General features: G+C 40.5%; 2 pseudogenes; both read left to right on the top strand.

The window, feature by feature from the left end:
- The first annotated feature begins 853 nt into the window (after positions 1–853).
- LOC132314438 (alkane hydroxylase MAH1-like) lies at positions 854–11995 on the top strand (annotated as a pseudogene).
- Positions 11996–15489: 3494 nt separating this feature from the next.
- On the top strand, positions 15490–17025 carry LOC132314973 (alkane hydroxylase MAH1-like; annotated as a pseudogene).
- Positions 17026–19849: the final 2824 nt, after the last annotated feature.

Genomic DNA, 19849 nt, shown 5'->3' on the forward strand with positions numbered 1-19849 from the left:
CTTTTTTTGTCAATCCTTTATGAGACGACACACATGGTACACTTCACCACTTGAATTCAAATATGCTCCTAAAGACGAGGATAAAAAAATTGGATTCAACAAAATTGAATAGACAGTGAGTTGGTTGAGGTGATTGCTTGCAAACTCGAATTTTCCACGTTCAACTCTTTTTTAACATACTCAATGCAGGTACCATGTGAGCAATGCTTGCATTGCAATAATTGTCTTGATGCAAGATGAGTTTGGATATATGCACAGTAGAAAAAGGAAAAATTCCAACTAGTCATTGGATATATAAACCTATCATATTTAATTGTATGGCTATATTGTAGTTGGCTTCAGTTTAAGACGATTGCTGATGATAAGGCTATGGCCTTCCTGCTTCATCACTCATCAGATCAAAAAGTTACAAACCAATCCTTTTCTCCCTTCTTTTCTCTCTGCCGGTATTTTTTGGAACACAAGGACATGTGTTGGGATGATTAATTTTTCAGTTCTTGCCCACACTTAGGTGGAAACTTCATCCAAATTTCTGAGATTAATCAAAGATAAACTAGATGGTCACTGCAGTAGTTTGCACCCAACATTACGTTGAAAATTAGATCCAAATTTCTTCCTTGGGTCCATAGGATCCTTTTGTTGCTCATGGGACGTGTTCCCCTTTTGAACGCTATTTATTGAATTTGCTTAATTATAAAAAAAAAGAAGTTGGATCCAAATTTCCTAATTTTCATTGAAAATGGCCCTTCACTAAGGAGATATGAACAAAGTCGTTAGGAGTTATTGGTCTTAATCACTTGATTGTTAGGCTGATGCATGATGGACATAGTTAATTTCATCTATAAAAGCTGGTATGGAGACCTTATCAACATATCTCACTCAGCTAGCATCAATGGCTATCATTGGATATCCTCAGATGCTCTTACTACTACTATGCTTCATAGTTCTTTGCTACTGGCGATGGAGTCAGCATAGAAGCTCGGTGCTGACAAATTGGCCGTTCATCGGTATGATGGCGCTTCTTCGAAATGCTAACCAGCTCCACGTTTTCATAATTGAGTTCCTAAAGCAAAGTGGGGGCACATTTGAGTTTAAAGGCCCTTGGTTTGCTGGCATGGACATGTTGGTCACTGCTGATACTGCCAACATACATCACATCTTGAGCAAGAGCTTCTCAAACTACCCAAATTGTCCTGAATTCAGAAAGATTTTCGATATTCTAGGAGATGGGTTTTTCACTGCTGATTCGGAGTTATGGGAAATCCATAGGAAAACCACCATGTCACTGATGAAGCACGTGAAGTTCCAAAATTTGTTAGAGAGAGTAACCTGGTAGAAGGTGGAAAAAGGGCTAATCTCAGTTCTTGATCATGTATCAGAACTAGGAATAGAAGTGGACTTGTGTTATCCCCTTGACGGTTGTCCAAGGGAAGACATGGGCATTTCAAGGCCATGCCATGTCTTGGGAATACTTTGGCTTTGGTTAGACAGCCATGAGGATTGCTCAGGGGGTTGTCAGCGTGCACACAAGATGCTTAAAAGGATGCTCGGCGTGCACTGGGGGTGCCCAGTGGCACTTTCGTAAATATGGCGAAAAGTGAAACTTGGAGTTTTGACTCGGGATCTTTATGGGAGGTACCTTGAGTCCATAGAAGCTGGTTGGCGCAGACGGCACTCAATTTGGATGTCGGGAAAGGCCTGAAAGGCCATTATGACTCCTCAAGCATGGGTGATGTTTACTCCTGTCAGAGTGCTGGATTTCCTTAAGATTATATTAGGGGGGGGTCTGTTGAGCACATCGGTTGGGCTATGGCATGGCTTGCTTAGAGGGTTTAGCCAACGTGCATGGGCACGTGTTGCACCACTCCAAGATGGTTGCACAAGTGGGGAGCATCCAAGATGTTGAAGGGCAAACAAGTGGGCACCGATACGCGTGCTGGTGTGTAGTGGCGCGCGTGCGGGCGTGCAGGTGGGCGCGCGGGCTGGCGTCCAACCTAGTGTGCGCAAGCATCTAGCTCGGCGTGCGCATGGGCGTTCAGGTGGGCGTACAGCTACGGACGTATGAGGGTTCAAACATGGTGCGCAAAGAAGGGCACTAGTGTGTGCGCCGGAGTGCACTTTGGTGTGCACCCGAGCATGCGCACGGGCGTGCATGGCTTGGCACGCCATGCACTCAGAGACATATATATGTGGGTGCAGATTGGTGGACTTGGCTTGGGCTAGGTTCACAAGGTTGACTCAGATGTGGCTAGAGCATGGACAACACAAAGTCATGGCTTGCGGTTACAAGAGGTGGTGGCTTAGTGGGCTCGGTCGGTTGGGGGAAGTTACTAGCACTTCCCACTCATCATGGGAAGTGAGGGAGTGCTGAGTAACCTCCCAAACATGTGGCACAATTCTGAGAGGACCAACACACAGGCGGTTAAGGGTGGTTTCCTCCACTATGCAGAATGTAACTTCTTGTGGTTATGTGGCATGAGCAGAACATGCCAACAAGTGTAGCAGTTGGGCTTGTCAACTGCATTATAGTGCTGGCTCATTTAGAGGGTGCCAGCACGACCCTAGGTGGATGGGGGTGTCATCCATCATCTTAGTGGGCAGTTATGGGCGGTTTTGAGAGTGGCCTATATAATGCTAAGGTGGGCTTTGTAGAGGGAACAGAGAAGAGGGTGTGAGCCTTGGTTGTTCCTTGTATGAACTCATATTCCTTTGTAATATGTTTAATATGAGCAAAGGTTGGGGCTTGTCCCTGTAACTGTGTGTGCCTTCTTTACATTTCTATACTGTGTGTATTGTGTTGTTGTGTTGGCTGAGACTTGGTGGCCCCAAGTGCCATTACAGAGGCAAAAATTCGTGGTGTAATTTAGCCCTGTGACAATTGGTATCAGAGCCTCGTTCTACGATGGCTGGAGGTAATACTCGTGAAAGAGTTTCCCGTTTGGAAGAGTTCGTGGGTTTTCCTACAAAAACAGAGGTACAAGATGGTGCAGAGAGCCTTGTTGTTCGAATTGAAAACTTGGCTTCTGAAGTGGAGATCTTGAAGACTGATCCTGATGGGTTTGGTGACTTCATGCAGGCCACCAAAGAGCAATTGACCCGTATCTCTGAAGATGTTGAGTCATTGACTGATGTCTTCAAGAAAAACCTGAAAGACCTTGAAGATGAAGTGTCCTTAGTGAAGAGGGCCATTCATGGGAGTTCCAGAGGCGGTGGTGATCCTCTTTCGCAGAAGATCAAGGTGCCGGATCCCAAGTCTTTCAGTGGTACCCGAAATGCCAAAGAGTTGGAGAATTTCCTATGGGACATGGAGCAGTACTTCAAGGCTGCTCGGATCCCTGATGGCGAGAAGGTGACCATTACAAGCATGTATCTGTCTGGTGATGCAAAGCTATGGTGGCGCACACGGACAGAGGACGATGTTTCTGCGGGTAGGCCTCGAATTGAAGTTTGGGAGACCCTCAAGAAGGAATTGAAGGACCAGTTCTTGCCCCAGAACACTGCATGGATTGCAAGGGAATCTCTGAAGAAATTGAAGCACACAGGTATCGTTCGTGACTATGTGAAGGACTTTAGTTCCTTGATGCTGGACATTCAAAATATGTCAGAGGAGGACAAACTGTTTAATTTCATGTCCGGATTGCAACCATGGGCTCAGGCAGAACTCCGTAGGCAAGGTGTGAGGGACCTTCCTACTACCATGACAGCGGCAGATTTTCTTGTAGATTTCAAGATGACTGGGTCTACTACACAAGACAAGAAGAAGTCCAAGGAGGGGAAGAAAGACAAAGGCCAGTCCTTCAGGTTCAAGGACAAAAAGAAGGATAAGAATCAAAAGAAGGATAAAGGCGGTGGCTTTGTCAAGGCCAAGGCAGATTACAATAACAAAGGGAGTAGTAGTGGGACTAAGCCCAACTACGGTTGTTTCATCTGCAATGGTCCTCATCGTGTTAGGGACTATCCCAAGAGGGAGAAGCTGAGTGCTATCGTCGCTGATTCAAAAGGAGACTCAGACTCAGAATCTGGTCTAACCTGAGTTAATCCTCTGCAAATGTTGAATGCTCTTACTGAAGAACAGTCCATGGAGTTGAAAGGGCTCATGTTCATTCAGGTGACGCTGAACGGCAAGGAAGTTTTGGCAATGGTGGACACGGGGGCCACTCATAACTTCATTGCGCAGAGGGAAGTAAGTAACTTTAATTTAAAGTTAATTCCACATGCTAATAAGATGAAAGCTGTGAATTCTGAAGCCAAGCCTGTTTTAGGCATGGCCACCACTTCTATGAAAGTTGGTTGTTGGGAGGGCGTAGTTAGTCTTATGGCTGTTCCCTTAGATGATTTTGATCTAATTCTTGGAATTGAGTTCCTTACGAAAGCCAGAGTGGTAGTTGTGCCATATTTGGGAGGAGTTTTTATTTGGGACAGGAGTTGTCCATGTTTTATTCCATCAGTGGCTCTTTATGGGCACCAAAAGAAGAAAGATCGTAAATATGGCTGCATCGAAATAATCTCTGCATTGTAAGTGAAAACAGGTTTGAAGAGGGGAGACTCTACCTTTCTTGTAGCAATGATAGAGATCAAACTGGACCAGTTTGTTGAAGTTCCGAATTCTGTTGCTGAAATTCTAGAGGAATTTGCAGAAGTGATGCCACCAGAACTACCCAAGCAATTGCCCCCTCGACGTGCTGTTGATCACAAGATAGAGTTGGAGCCGGGTGCAAGGGCTCCTGCTCAGGCCCCATACCGGATGGCTCCTTCAGAACTGGCTGAACTGCGTAGACAGTTGGATGAGTTGTTGGAGTCTGGCTATATTCAACCATCCAAGGCACCGTATGGCGCGCCAGTGTTGTTCCAAAAGAAGCAGGATGGCTCAATGCGGATGTGTGTGGACTATAGGGCTCTGAATAAGGTGACTGTGAAGAACAAGTATCCAGTGCCCAATGCCGCTGATTTATTTGACAGGTTGTCAAGGGCATCCGACTTTACTAAGCTGGATTTACGTGCAGGCTACTGGCAGGTGCGTATAGCAGAAGGAGATGAACCCAAAACTGCATGTGTAACTCGTTATGGGTCTTATGAATTTCTTGTAATGCCGTTTGGGCTAACTAATGCCCCGGCAACCTTCTGCAACTTAATGAATAATATGTTTTATGACTACATCGATCGCTTTGTTGTTGTTTATTTGGATGACATTGTAGTCTATAATGAGTCATTGAAAGATCACTTAAAACACTTGAGATTGGTTTTCTCAAAACTGAAGGAGTTTCAGTTATTTGTCAAAAAGGAGAAGTGTGAGTTTTGTCGCCAAGAAGTGATGTTTTTGGGGCATTGGATCAGTAAGGGCCATGTCAGAATGGATGAGAGAAAGGTGAAAGCCATCCTTGATTGGTCTGCACCTACCAAAGTGACAGAGTTGAGATCTTTTCTAGGGTTGGCAAACTACTACAGAAAGTTTATAAAGGGGTATTCTAAGAAGGTTAGTCCTTTAACGGACTTGCTGAAGAAGGACAAACAGTGGGTTTGGTCTGAGGAGTGCCAGAATGCTTTTGAGATGCTTAAGCAGGCAGTGTCTACAGAACCGGTCTTGAGACTGCCTGACTTTGGTTTGCCATTTGAAGTGCATACTGATGCCTCTGATAGGGCAATTGGTGGGGTTCTAGTCCAAAAAGGACACCCATGTGCCTTTGAAAGCAAGAAGCTTAAGGATGCTGAACAGAGGTATACAACTCACGAGAAGGAGATGACTGCAGTGATACATTGTCTTGACGCATGGAAGCACTATCTGTTGGGTACCAAGTTTACAGTGGTGACTGATAATGTGGCCAATACCTACTTCAAGACACAGAAAAAGCTTACTCCAAAGTAAGCTCATTGGCAAGAGTTTCTTGGGGAGTTCAATTTTGTGTGGGTTCACAGACCTGGAAAGCAGAATCAAGTTGCTGATGCCTTGAGTAGGAAAGAAGTGCAGGAGTATGTGGCGTCGTTGACAACGGTGTATACTGATTTCCTTGACAGAATCAAAGAGCAATCTCAGTCCGACAATGCCTATCAGAAACTAAAGCAACAGGTTACTGATGGTGAAGTCAGAAAGTACTGGATTGAAGATAATCTACTCTACGCCAGAGGAGGTAGATTATATGTTCCTGTTGGAGGTTTGAGACGGGAACTAATGCGGGAAATGCATGATCTTCAGTGGGCTGGACATCCAGGGGTGGATAGAATGCTGGCGTTGATATCCAGATCATATTACTGGCCCAAGATGGAGGATGACATAGAGTTATATGTCAAGACTTGCTTGGTCTGTCAGAAAGACAAGCATGAGAGGAAGAAGGAGGTAGGGCTACTGCAACCCTTGCCTATACCAGAGCGTCCATGGCAGTCAGTTTCAATGGACTTCATTTCTGGTTTTCCTAAGGTGGAAGGTATGGGATCTATTTTTGTGGTTGTAGATAGATTCTCTAAGTATGCAATTTTTATTGCTGCACCACATACATGCCCAGCGGAAGTTGCTGCTGGTTTATTTCATAAGTTTGTGGTGAAATATTTTGGCTTGCCCGAAGATATTGTTAGTGATCGTGACACCAGATTTACGGGAAGGTTCTGGACAGTGCTATTTGGCTTGATGGGTTCTGAATTGAAGTTCTCCACAGCAAACTATCCTCAGACTGACGGACAGACTGAAAGGATGAACCAGTTATTGGAAGAATATCTGAGGCACTATGTCACTGCAAGTCAGAAAAATTGGCTGGAGTTGCTAGACACTGCACAGTTCTCTTATAATTTGCACAGCACAGGAATGAGTCCTTTTGAGTTGGCAACAGGGCAACAACCTCGCACACCACAGGAGGTGGCAGTGCAGAGGACTGGTGGAAGATGCCCTGCAGCATACCGATATGCCCGTTCCATGCAAGAGATGGTGGAGGAGGCACAGGACAGCCTTGCCAAGGCTGCAAGAAGGATGAAAAAGTATGCAGATAAGGGGAGAAGGCCATTAGATTTCCAACTGGGAGACAAGGTTCTGTTGAAGTTGACTCCACAGATTTGGAAGAAGATAAGCAGTAAGACTGTTCACAGAGGGCTGATTCAAAAGTATGATGGTCCATTTGAAATTGTGAAGAAAGTGGGGAATGTTGCTTATAGATTACAGTTACCTGAGAGACTGAAGGTCCATCCTACTTTTCATGTGAGTTTCCTCAAGCCTTTTCATGAGGACACTGCAGATACATCAAGACAGCAGGCTAAGAGAGCCCCACCTGTTATTCGGTTGCAGTTTAACAAGGAGGTGGAGAAGATCTTGTCTCACCGGACCCAGGGTCAGAGTAAGAAAAATCACAGAACTGATTACTTGGTACAATGGAAAGAATGCAGTGAAGCAGAGGCGAGTTGGGAAAGGGATGTGACATTATGGCAGTTTGAGAAACAGGTAAGGGAGTACTAGGACAAGTCGACGAGGGCGTTGACTTCTTCTGGTGGGGGTGGTTTGTTAGCCCTTTGACGGTTGTCCAAGGGAAGACATAGGCATTTCAAGGCCATGCCATGTCTTGGGAATACTTTGGCTTTGGTTAGACAGCCATGAGGATTGCTCAGGGGGTTGTCAGCGTGCACACAAGATGCTTAAAAGGATGCTCGGCGTGCACTGGGGGTGCCCAGTGGCACTTTCGTAAATATGGCGAAAAGTGAAACTTGGAATTTTGACTCGGGATCTTTATGGGAGGTACCTTGAGTCCATAGAAGCTGGTTGGCGCAGACGGCACTCAATTTGGATGTCGGGAAAGGCCTGAAAGGCCATTATGACTCCTTAAGCATGGGTGATGTTTACTCCTGTCAGAGTGCTGGATTTCCTTAAGACTATATTAGGGGGGGTCTGTTGAGCACATCGGTTGGGCTATGGCATGGCTTGCTTAAAGGGCTTAGCCAACGTGCATGCGCACGTGTTGCACCACTCCAAGATGGTTGCACAAGTGGGGAGCATCTAAGATGTTGAAGGGCAAACAAGTGGGCACCGATACGCGCGCTGGTGTGCAGCGGCGCGCGTGCGGGCGTGCAGGTGGGCGGGCGGGCTGGAGTCCAACCTAGTGTGCGCAAGCATCTAGCTCGGCGTGCGCATGGGCTTCCAGGTGGGCGTACAGCCACGGACGCATGAGGGTTCAAACATGGCGCGCAAAGAAGGGCACTAGTGTGTGCGCCGGCGTGCACTTTGGTGTGCACCCGAGCGTGCGCACGGGCGTGCATGGCTTGGCACGCCGTGCACTCAGAGACATATATATATGGGTGCAGATTGGTGGACTTGGCTTGGGCTAGGTTCACAAGGTTGACTCAGATGTGGCTAGAGCATGGACAACACAAAGTCATGGCTTGCGGTTACAAGAGGTGGTGGCTTAGTGGGCTCGGTCGATTGGGGGAAGTTACTAGCACTTCCCACTCATCATGGGAAGTGGGGGAGTGCTGAGTAACCTCCCAAACATGTGGCATAATTCTGAGAGGACCAACACATAGGCGGTTAAGGGTGGTTTCCTCCACTATGCGGAATGTAACTTCTTGTGGTTATGTGGCATGAACAGAACATGCCAACAAGTCTAGCAGTTGGGCTTGTCAACTGCATTATAGTGCTGGCTCATTTAGAGGGTGCCAGCACGACCCTAGGTGGATGGGGGTGTCATCCATCATCTTAGTGGGCAGTTATGGGCGGTTTTGAGAGTTGCCTATATAATGCTAAGGTGGGCTTTGTAGAGGGAACAGAGAAGAGGGTGTGAGCCTTGGTTGTTCCTTGTACGAACTCATATTCCTTTGTAATATGTTTAATATGAGCAAAGGTTGGGGCTTGTCCCTGTAACTGTGTGTGCCTTCTTTACATTTTTATACTGTGTGTATTGTGTTGTTGTGTTGGCTGAGACTTGGTGGCCCCAAGTGCCATTGTAGAGGCAAAAATTCGTGGTGTAATTTAGCCCTGTGACAACTTGCAAGAGCTGTTTCAAAGGTTCACTTTTGATAGTATCTGCATATTACTTTTAGGCTATGACCCAGGTAGCCTCTCTGTTGCTTTACCATACATTCCATGTGAAAAGGCATTTGGTGATATGGAGGTGGCCCTATTATATAGGCACGTATTGCCAGAAAGCTGTTGGAAGTTGCAAAAATGGCTTTAAAATATGTATGTATGATCAGAAATTAACTGAATTAACATCCAATTTAATTCAATTTTCAGAAGACAAATCATGAATTTACGTTAAGCAATAACCTATCTTCGGTTGGCACTAATTATCTACCTAACTACTCTAAACTAAATTGTAGAATAATTCGTCTTCCCTAATCATAAATTATCAAAACATTTATTCATAATACAATTTAAGCACTATTGCATTATCACAATACTACATTCATTCACAATACTACTCAAATCTTTATGAGAAGCCCTTAGCCGCTAATCTCAAATAATAAGATTAGTTCAGATTTGATTAAAGTAAAATCAATTCTAAGACAATATATTAATTTCATAGAAAAACTCCAATTGCTTAGAAATCCCAAGTCAATTGCTCATAATCATGCAATTAAAATACACAAATAATGAAAATCCCTAATGTTAAAGAACAATCAAACCATATTATTCAAATTCGGGTTATATCAGTACCCTAAGAGAAGATTTAGCTAGTCATGAAGATGGATGATAGCATTGTTGTTTGTGTAGAAAGCATCTTCATGGACTACAACTCTTCTTTTGGAGATCTTCTTCTTCAATCTTCAAAGAGAACTCCAAAACCCTAAAAGCCGCCATGAGATCTGAAAATTGCAAGAGTGATTTCTTTGTGACCTGACATTTTTTTTTATAGGAGAAACTGACTTCTACTCCTCCTTGGATGGGCTTTAGGACTTTTGAGGTCATCTGGGCCTGGAACTTAAAAGGACAGATTTTATAATAATCCCGCACTTAAAGAAATTTCCAAAATCAATAATGCTCGAGCACAAAATTCTGTGCTCGAGTTCTTCATCAGTTATTTCCGAAGCGTCTTTTCTTCCAACACTTAGAATATTTTCTAAATTTCTTGAATTTGTGCTCGAGCATTAGAGGCTTGTGCTTGAGCTTTTTGGCCAATGCTCGAGCTCTGGGACCTGGAACTTCCGAGGCGTCTTTTCATCTTCCCAGGGGTGTTTGTGCTCAAGCACAAAGACCCATGCTTGAGCTCTGGCACCTGTAATTCTTCAACTACCCTAAATTATCTCCAAAATGATCTTGGAAGGTCCGGTATATCCTTATAAGCCCCGGGAACATCTCTTTGAACTCCAGAATCGTGGTTTTGTCCTATTCTTCGGGAAATGACCTACAAAAGACAAATATTCTAAAATAAGTATAAATCCGAGATAAGGACAATGCTGAAGTACTAATGACACATGTTTAAGAGCTCGAATATGAAATATTCAGCGCTTATCAACATACAAAGGACAGAATGGTGTTTCTGTTGATTCTGAGAAGTTTTTGAGAGACACCTTATTGAATATGATGATAGTAGGGAGAGGCACCATAGGTGCTGCACTCAGCTTTTCTGGTTCCTTGCGACGTACCCTTTAGCAGAAAAATACTTAAATTTTTTTTTTAAAACCTCAATTAATTGAAAGGTGTGGTCTTATCATAGTCCTAACACTAACCGAAAATAATTAGACATGGTACACAGTGGTTCACATGTGAGCATCGCATGCTTTATGAAGGTGGCTGGTAGATGTAACTTCAAAAAGCGACACATCTTAACGTGTCCCTTAATTTGATGTTTATATCTAAATAAATGCACACTAAGAACACAAGTGCACATTTGCTCTGTAACAGAAAACTTTAGGAAGGCACAGAGCTGAAAAATAAATTCTCATTAAGTGTTTGGAAGAAGAGATTTGGTCTCCTAAGACGGGATAATAATTTCAAAACATAATAATTTGATTAGATTTTAGAAAGTCTAAATTGAAGAGAAAAAAAAAAAGATAGATAGAATTCAATACAATATTAGGTTGATGTAAAATAGTGTGGATGATTAATTTTCCTCTTGTCAGGAAGAATAGTTGGTCGAGATGATGGATCAATGACAATATGTCGTAGATCAATTGCATCTCAAACTTTTCTGATGCATGTGATGTACTCGGTACTTGTGAGAAATTGAGGCTTTTCAGCATAGAAGAGTCGCATAAACTGGTGTACCTCCACGGAGCTGTGTGTGTAGCTCTACGGCTGTTCCCACTGGTATCTTTAGAGCACAAAGCTCCACTTGTACCGGACATCCTCCCAAGCAGGCGTCACATTGATCAAAATACAAAGATAATATTGTCTTTCTACTCAATGGGAAGGATCGAGACGATATGGGGCAAAGATTGCTTAGGTTTCAAGCCGGAGAGGTGGATTTCAGAGCGAGGAGTGAAGCATGAACCATATTACAAGTTCCCAGCATTCAATGCAGGACCAAGAAGTTGTGTAGGTAAGGATATATGTCTTTCATTCAAATGAAGATGATTTCAACCACCATTGTATATACAATTACAACATTAAAGTGGCAGAGGGTCATCCTATTTCCCTAAATGTTTTACTTCATATGTAGCATGGTTTGAAGGTCAGGATTACCAAAAGAAGTGTTTGATGAACAAGAGTTCACTGGTGGAGGTGATGGTCTTTGGTAATAGACTATATTTGTTGTTTTGGTTGTAAAATTGTACTATGTTACCTTGTTACTACTTAATTGCTTAACTCTGTGTGGAAAAAAATTGTACGAGACAGTCAATATTCTAAAACCAGATATGCAATATGGAAAGCATTGCTGAATAAAGAAGTGTCCTCACAATTTTTTTTTTTTTTTTTCAAGTTTTTTGAAGTGAACAGAGTCATTTGTAAATAGTCCATAATTAATTATGTTGCTGAATGTTGACTTGTAGTGATCCAAATTATGGTTTGTTCCTGTTCAATCAGGGGAACAATATTGTAGTGACTTGTGGTGGCCACTCTTTTCTGAACCCCCAAAGTGAGAAACTAGTGCCATAATGTACTGTCTCAACCTTCTTGTCAAAGGACAAAGATAAAAAAAATAGAAGGTGATTGGGGTTAATTACTTGACTGCTCTTGTCCAACCATTAACACAGTAACAATTTTAACCTCCATATCTAATAATCTATGAGCCAACATTTGGTCTGAAATTCTGAATCAGACTTCTATTGTAATTCTACAATAGGGGTCATTGTTTGTTTCTGTAAAAACAAATCAGAAGATCTCTGAATGAAAATCAACTACAAAGCAGCACTAACCACCACAAAAGCCAAGCCGGTAGACCGCATATTAGGTATATGAGATTTTGCTAGTAGTTTTTTGCTTTCTTTTTCTTGCTGTAAGAGAGATGGCATCAGAGAAGGCATAGAACGCATAAGCTATCTGTTCACAGACTGGTCTGTTATGATACGGGGACTTTTTCTCAGTAACTTAGGACTTGTTTGGTTTGTAACTCTGAAAACAGTTCTCAAAAACTCAGAAAACAGAAAACTGTTTTCAAATAGCTATAAAAGACAGTTCTATGAATACATGCATTTTTATAACTGAGTTTTCATAAAACAGTTTCAAAAAACCGGAACCAAGCAGAATTTTTGTACAATTTTTTAATTTTCAATTCTCTTAGCTTAGCTTCACTGGGCTTTTAAATAGAAGTGAGTGCAAAGTTGTGTAAAGAAACTGATCCTAGTTCTTTGTGCGTTTGTCTCGAGTAGGAGTACAGTTGGACTTGCAAAGGTTATTTGAGCGCTTAAACTTTGGTTTTACACGCATGTTGGTTTTAGGCACGTATGGAGCAAAAATAATGTGGGATGAAGTTATTAGAAATGGTTTTACAAAGTTAAACATGATAGGAGATATGGGGTAACAGAAAGGAATTGAGATTCTTGTGGCCGACCCTAAAAATAAGGCAAGGATAATAATGATAATCGTCTGAATGGTTTTGGAATCTGCAGAGGTGGCTTCAAATTTTGCAAAGGGAGGTTCAGTGAAGGTTATGAGACCCTTCATCAACTTAGACATAATATAGGGAATTTGGTTTGACCATTGGCTCCCTTTAGGACCTATTGCCCACAACCTTAACTCTGCCCATCATTTTTATTTTATTATTTTTTTTCATAGTTGAATAGCAAAATCTGCCCTCCCACTCCTCCATTTCTATATCTTCATTATTATTTTTCCCTCCTCCCCAGATAAAGAATAAAAATATAATTAACATTAGACTTTAAAACTCAATTAATTTTTATTTTTCAGAAAGCAACAAGACGTTGATGTAAAACAGTGTGGATGATTAATTTTCCTCTTGTCAGTGAGAATAGTTGGTCAAGATGATGGATCAATGACAATATGTCATAGATCAATTGCTCTCAAATTATTATGATGCATGGGATGTACTCAGTACTGCATGTTTTTTTTTTTAGGCCAAATATCGCCTTAAACAACTTTTAAAAATTATTATCAACTTTTATTTAACAGAAAGCAACAAGCAAATGCGTTAGACGTTGATGTAAAATAGTGTGGATGATTAATTTTCCACGTTGATGTAAAACAGTGTGGATGATTAATTTTCCTCTTGTCAGTGAGAATAATTGGTCAAGATGATGGATCAATGACAATATGTCATGGATCAATTGCTTTCAAACTATTATGATGCATGTGATGTACTCAGTACTTGCATTAAGTCCAAATGTCACCCTAAAACAATTTTTAAAAATTATTATCAATTAAATTTAATTTTATTTTTCCGTCACTAGCACGATTAAAAACATGCCAAAAAAAAAAAAAAAAAAAAAAAAAACTATCTTTATTTTTAAAATTCATTTTAAACTAAAATATCAACAAATTAAAAAGACAACATTGCCCCCAATGGTTTCTCTCTCTAAAATATATGTGTGCACATATAAATATATATACACACACACAAATAGGCGCGGCCTTCCAGCAACGACGGCTATGGCGACGGCGAAGGCGACGACCTCTCCTTTATCTATATATACCTACACACAGTTATTTATGTGTGTGTGTGTGTGTGTGTGAGTGGATTCAGATGAAGAAGGAGAGGAGTACCCAAATCACTTAATTTTCTAGCACCTAATGCTCCAATTCCACTCTACTCATTTCCAAATTGTTTTTTTTCATTGATATTACCCATACTCCTACAGATTATTGCATCCAATTCATGTCCTCATCATCATTGCAGAACCCAAAACCAAACCCAAATCACTTTGGAAACCATTGGGAATGTGAAATTAATTAAATAATCATATGTAAACTATATATCCGGATGTATTTGGGCTATGTGTGTGTATATATATATATGCATCGCGGTTACATATTATCATATATTTGTAAACCTTCACAAACAAATGAAAAAAGAATGTGTCAATTATATGAACATGCGTATAAGGGTTCCGATATGTGAATTTGTTGGAACCCTGCTGGTGCAGGACGAAGAATTTGGGGAGGTTGTTGGGTTCAGTACTAGTGTAGAGAGAGAAACACCAATTACACGAAAGACACCAATGAATTTATTTCATAAAAGCAAACAAAGACGACCTTTAGGGTGTGTTTAAATAAATAGGAGAGAAAATAAAAGAAATGATAGTATTAATTATGAGAAAAAAGAAAAGAAAACGGATGATAGTAATAATTTTTATTTGTGTTTGGATAGATAGGGGAGAAAAGAAAAGAAAGAATATTTATTCTTGTTTGGATAAGATAGAGGAAAGAAAAGAAAAGAAAAGAAAGGATAGTTATTTTTGTTTGGATAAGATAGAGGAAAGAAAAGAAAAGAAATGATGGTAGACAAATTACTTTTTTACCCTTTCATAACCATGGGACTTGAATAGAATAATAAATCTGTATATTGATTTGTGGAGGCTAATTTTGGTATTATCAAAATACCACTTAAAATCATTATGCTTTCTCTCCCTATCTCTCCCTATCATCTCAAAATTGAAGAGAAAGCAAATAAGAGATAAGGAGGGATAGCTAACCCTCCCTATCTCTCCATATTCCTCCATTTAACTTACCCAAATACAAACTTACACTATCCTCTTTTTTCTTTTCTCTCTCTATCTCTCCAAATCAACCCTACCAAACATACCCTTAGTATTTTTTCTTGTTTTGTTTAAGAAAATGGAAAGAGAGACAGAAAGGGTGACAATGGACGGTATAATTGTAAATTGCAAAGTATTTAAGAATAATTTAGTCTTTTAATTTAGTTTTGTGGGTTAAAGAGCCCTTTTGGCAAAGTCAAAGGGCATTTTAGTTAATTTATATGGTGTCAGAGTTTTGTATTTGACGGTTGGAGTGTGAGCGAAAAACAGAACAAACATGAGCATTAGTCATATTTTTAATTCTGATCTGTGATGGCATTTTTGAAAATTCATTAATCCTCATTTATTTGATTGACAAAGTAATTTCAGAATGCTATAAAAACCGAGCATAGAGACCATAACAACATGGCTTATCAGCTAGCATCAATGGCTATCATTGGATATCTTGAGATACTCTAACTACTACTATGCTTCATAGTTCTGTGCTACTGGAGATGGGGTCAGCACAGAAGCGCGCCGCTGACAAATTGGCCGTTCATCGGTATGATGCCAGCGCGTCTTCGAAATGCTAACCGCCTCCACGATTTCATAACCGAGCTTGTAAACCAAAGTGGGGGCACATTTGAGTTTAAAGGCCCTTGGTTTGGTAACATGGACATGTTGCTCACTGCTGATCCTGCCAACATTCACCACATCTTGAGCATGAGCTTCTCAAACTACCCGAAGGGTCCTGAATTCAGAAAGATTTTTGATATTCTAGGAGATGGGATTTTCAGTGCTGATTCTCAGTTGTGGGAAAATCATAGAAAAACCACCATGTCATTGATCAAGCACGCCAAGTTCCAAGACGTCTTGGAGAGAGTTACTTGGCAGAAGGTGGAAAAAGGGCTAATCCCAGTTCTTGATCATTTCTCAGAACTAGGAACTGAAGTGGACTTGCAAGAGTTGTTTCAAAGGATCACTTTCGATAGTGTCTGCACATTACTTTTAGGCCACGAGCCGGGTAGTCTCTGCATTGCCTTGCCCTACAGTCCATGTGAAAAGGCATTTGGTGATATGGAGGAGGCCATATTGTACAGGCATATATTGCCAGAAAGCTGTTGGAAGCTGCAAAAATGGCTTCAAATTGGCAAAGAGAAGCAGCTGAGTATGGCTTGGGTGACTTTTGATCATTTTTTGTCCCATTATATTTCATCAAAGCTCGAAGAATTTAGTAAAAGCAGAAGTGAAATGGTGGAGCATCAAGAGGAGGGCTTCGAATTTTTAGCAGCTTACATGGAAGCATACAAAGGACAGAGTGGTGGTGGTTCTATTGATTCGGAGAAGTTTCTGAGAGACACCTTATTGAGTTTGATGGTAGCAGGGAGAGGCACCTTAAGTGCAGCACTCACTTGGCTTTTCTGGCTCCTCTCATTACACCCTTTAGCAGGAGTCAAAATCCGAGAAGAGATCATGTCGAAGTTGCACGTCAAAGAAGATGAGAAATTGAGGCTTTTCAGCACAGAAGAGTCGCGTAAACTGGTGTACCTCCACGGAGCTGTGTGTGAAGCTCTACGGCTGTTCCCACCAGTATCTTTAGAGCACAAAGCTCCACTTGTACCGGACATCCTCCCAAGCGGGCATCACATTGATCAAAATACAAAGATAATACTGTCTTTCTACTCAATGGGGAGGATGGAGACGATATGGGGCAAAGATTGCTTAGATTTCAAGCCGGAGAGGTGGATTTCAGAGCGAGGAGTGAAGCACGAACCATCTTACAAGTTCCCGGCATTCAATGCAGGACCAAGAAGTTGTGTAGGTAAGGATATGTCTTTCATTCAAATGAAGACGATTTCAGCCACCATTATATACAATTATAACATTAAAGTGGCAGAGGGTCATCCTATTTCCCCAGATGAATCAATCCTACTTCATATGAAGCATGGTTTGAAGGTCAGCATTACCAAAAGAAGTGTTTGATGAACAAGAGTTCACTGGTGGAGCTGATGGTCTTCGGTAATATAGTATATTTTTTATTTTAGTTGTAAAATTGTACTATGTTACCTTCTTGTTATTACTTAATGGTTTAAATATATGGAAAAATATATATATTTATACATTGTATGTGACAATTAATAGTCTAAAGCTAGAGATGTAATATGGAAAGCGTTGCTGAAATAAATAAGTGTCCTCTCAATTTTATATTTTCAAATTTGTACCATACTATCAAGAAGGTTTAGGTCTACCAAACATCTTGTTGCATATTTGGCACATGTTCAGTTATTTGATCCTTTCAAGGCATAGAAGCATCTGGGATGTCGAAACTCCTCATGATAGCACAGCGAGTTGAAAGAATTTTTTGGGGTTAAGGGATTAGACATTAAATAGAGAATTTCGACTATTGGCTCTTTTCAGAACCCTTGCCCGCAACATTAACTGCCATAATACCCAACTTCCTCTTTGAAGCATATGATAAAATTTCTGCTTTCATCTATAGTGATCAATGGGACTTTCCCACCTCTTTGGCTAACGTTATCTCTGACCTAAATTCTGTTCCCAGTCTTCCTGTCCTAAGAGTGCAGTGTCATCATGGGTAGTAACACTTTAAGAACTTGCCACCACACATCTGAAATCATAATTTCAGCGGAAAATGACTTCAACAACACAAAGAGAGGGTCTTGGGCTTGAAAGGGCGGGTAGGCAGCACCACTTAACGTACAGCTTGCATGTGCACCACTTTCGTCTGCTCTCTCTCCATCCCTAGACATTATTGCATTCTATGTCTAGCTGCCCAGAATAAGCTTCCCACTAGCGTAGGCCTTCCTTGCTCACTTGCGTATTCCTAATGTTTACCTCCAAAACTCAAGTAAAACTTATTAAAAATAGATTGAAATAATTACATTCACATCCCTAAGGTTTATCCTCGTTACACTTGGATATTAAATTTGCATAAACCTACACAAACACTCCCTATTAGTGTTAGTGCCAGAACACAATTAAATTTACATGTAAAATGATAATGAGACATGTCTCTTTTTCCAATGTCCCTTCTCTGCTGAGATTTGAAATTACTTTCAGCATCTGTGTGGAGTTTACTTAACTCACTGGACATCAACAGCAAAGGCCAACAGTTTTTTTTTTTTTTTTTTTCTCTCTCTCCTTCTTTAATTAAACTACGCTTGGCGTGCTAATGCTATGTTGGTTTAGGATTGTGCCTCAAAAATCAATATATATTGAATGAATCTTATATATATAGTCTTTTCTTCTCATTTTATAAATAGTTCTATCAATTGCTTCTGCAATCACACATTACTTCTCGGAAAAATGAATGTTGCTTCAAACGTAGGACAGTCAAACAATACTTATGGCGCGCGTAAGGATGTTACCATTTGCTAGACATGACTTTGGTCATTTGAACTCCGTTTTATGGTGCAGAAGTATCTCTTAGTCCATCCTCTCCTTTTCTTGTAACGTGAAAGCAACAGTTGGAAGTAATAGTACTTAATCGATTGGATAAACTCGAAACAGTTTCTTACCAAACTATATGAATATGTTTGAGATCAAATTTAACAAAATCTGTATGATTCATTGCATGAAGTTTCTATAATGGGATTACTGGATCTTGTTTCGTTACATTTCATATTTTTTTGAAGTGTTTAACCGTTTAATTTATATACATGAATTTTAACTGATGAATTGAAATCTACAAAATAAAGGGAATCCACCCTTTGAAATCAAATGGAGATTTGGTATGATTCCAATATATGAAATTCCTTTTCAATACACTAGGTCCTACTGATATAACGATATTAGATGGATCCACGATAAATCATTCGTGTTTTAAGTCCCTAAAATGAAGCCTAGCATTACTATATCATTTTTTTTTTCATAGTTGACTATCAAAATCTGCCCTCCCACTCCTCCATTTATCTTTATTTATTTATTTATTTCTTCTCTCTGTAAAAAGAATAAAAATCTAATTAACAGAAAGCAACAAGGACATGCATTAGACTTTAAACCTCAATTAATTGAAAGTTGTGGTCTGATCATAGTTCTAAGATTAACCGAAAATAGTTAGAAATGGTACACAAAGTGGTTCACATAATCACATGTGACCATCAATGCTTTTCAAGTGAGTGAATCGAGTCCAATGAACCACACAACTTGCATCCCTGTGACTTTTCAACTTACTTTGTCTAGAAGTGTCTGGTCTACAGAGTTTAGGCATGTAAAATAGTGTGGATGATTAATTTTCCTCTTGTCAGCGAGGACAGTTGGTCGAGATCCAATGCATCCTAAACTTTTCTGATGCATGTGATGTACTCTCAGTATTTGTGTGGATGATTTTTTCGTGAAATTTTGTTGATTAATCGTGACACATCTTTATCTCTATCTTTCTTCAATGTTGACATCTACAAAAATCCACACATACAACCTAATCCCACGTTTCATTGGTCTAAAAAGAGGAAATATTGATTTTAGAACATGTTGATTTGATTACATTTCCAAAACACCATGTCAAAAGGAAAAAAGAACCACTAATATTGATTTACATGCTGAAATTTGATATGGTATGACAATAGTGGGCTTGAAATTCGGAGAACGAATATGAGAATTAAAAACTCTATTCGATAATTTATTGATGAGTATTACATTCAATTTATAGAATAGGATTAGCTAAAATAGGTAATAAATTACCTACCAATTAGCCCTAAATTAAGGAGTAAATAATTCAATTCTACAACTGTACTATAAGAGATAAAATCTCAACACTCTCCTTCAAGTTGGTGCATAGATGTCACAC

The sequence above is a fragment of the Cornus florida genome, unplaced genomic scaffold (genome assembly GCF_030987335.1).
Source record: "Cornus florida cultivar Cherokee Brave unplaced genomic scaffold, ASM3098733v1 CherokeeBrave_3.0.0_Hap2_Chr06, whole genome shotgun sequence".
NCBI lineage: Eukaryota > Viridiplantae > Streptophyta > Magnoliopsida > Cornales > Cornaceae > Cornus > Cornus florida.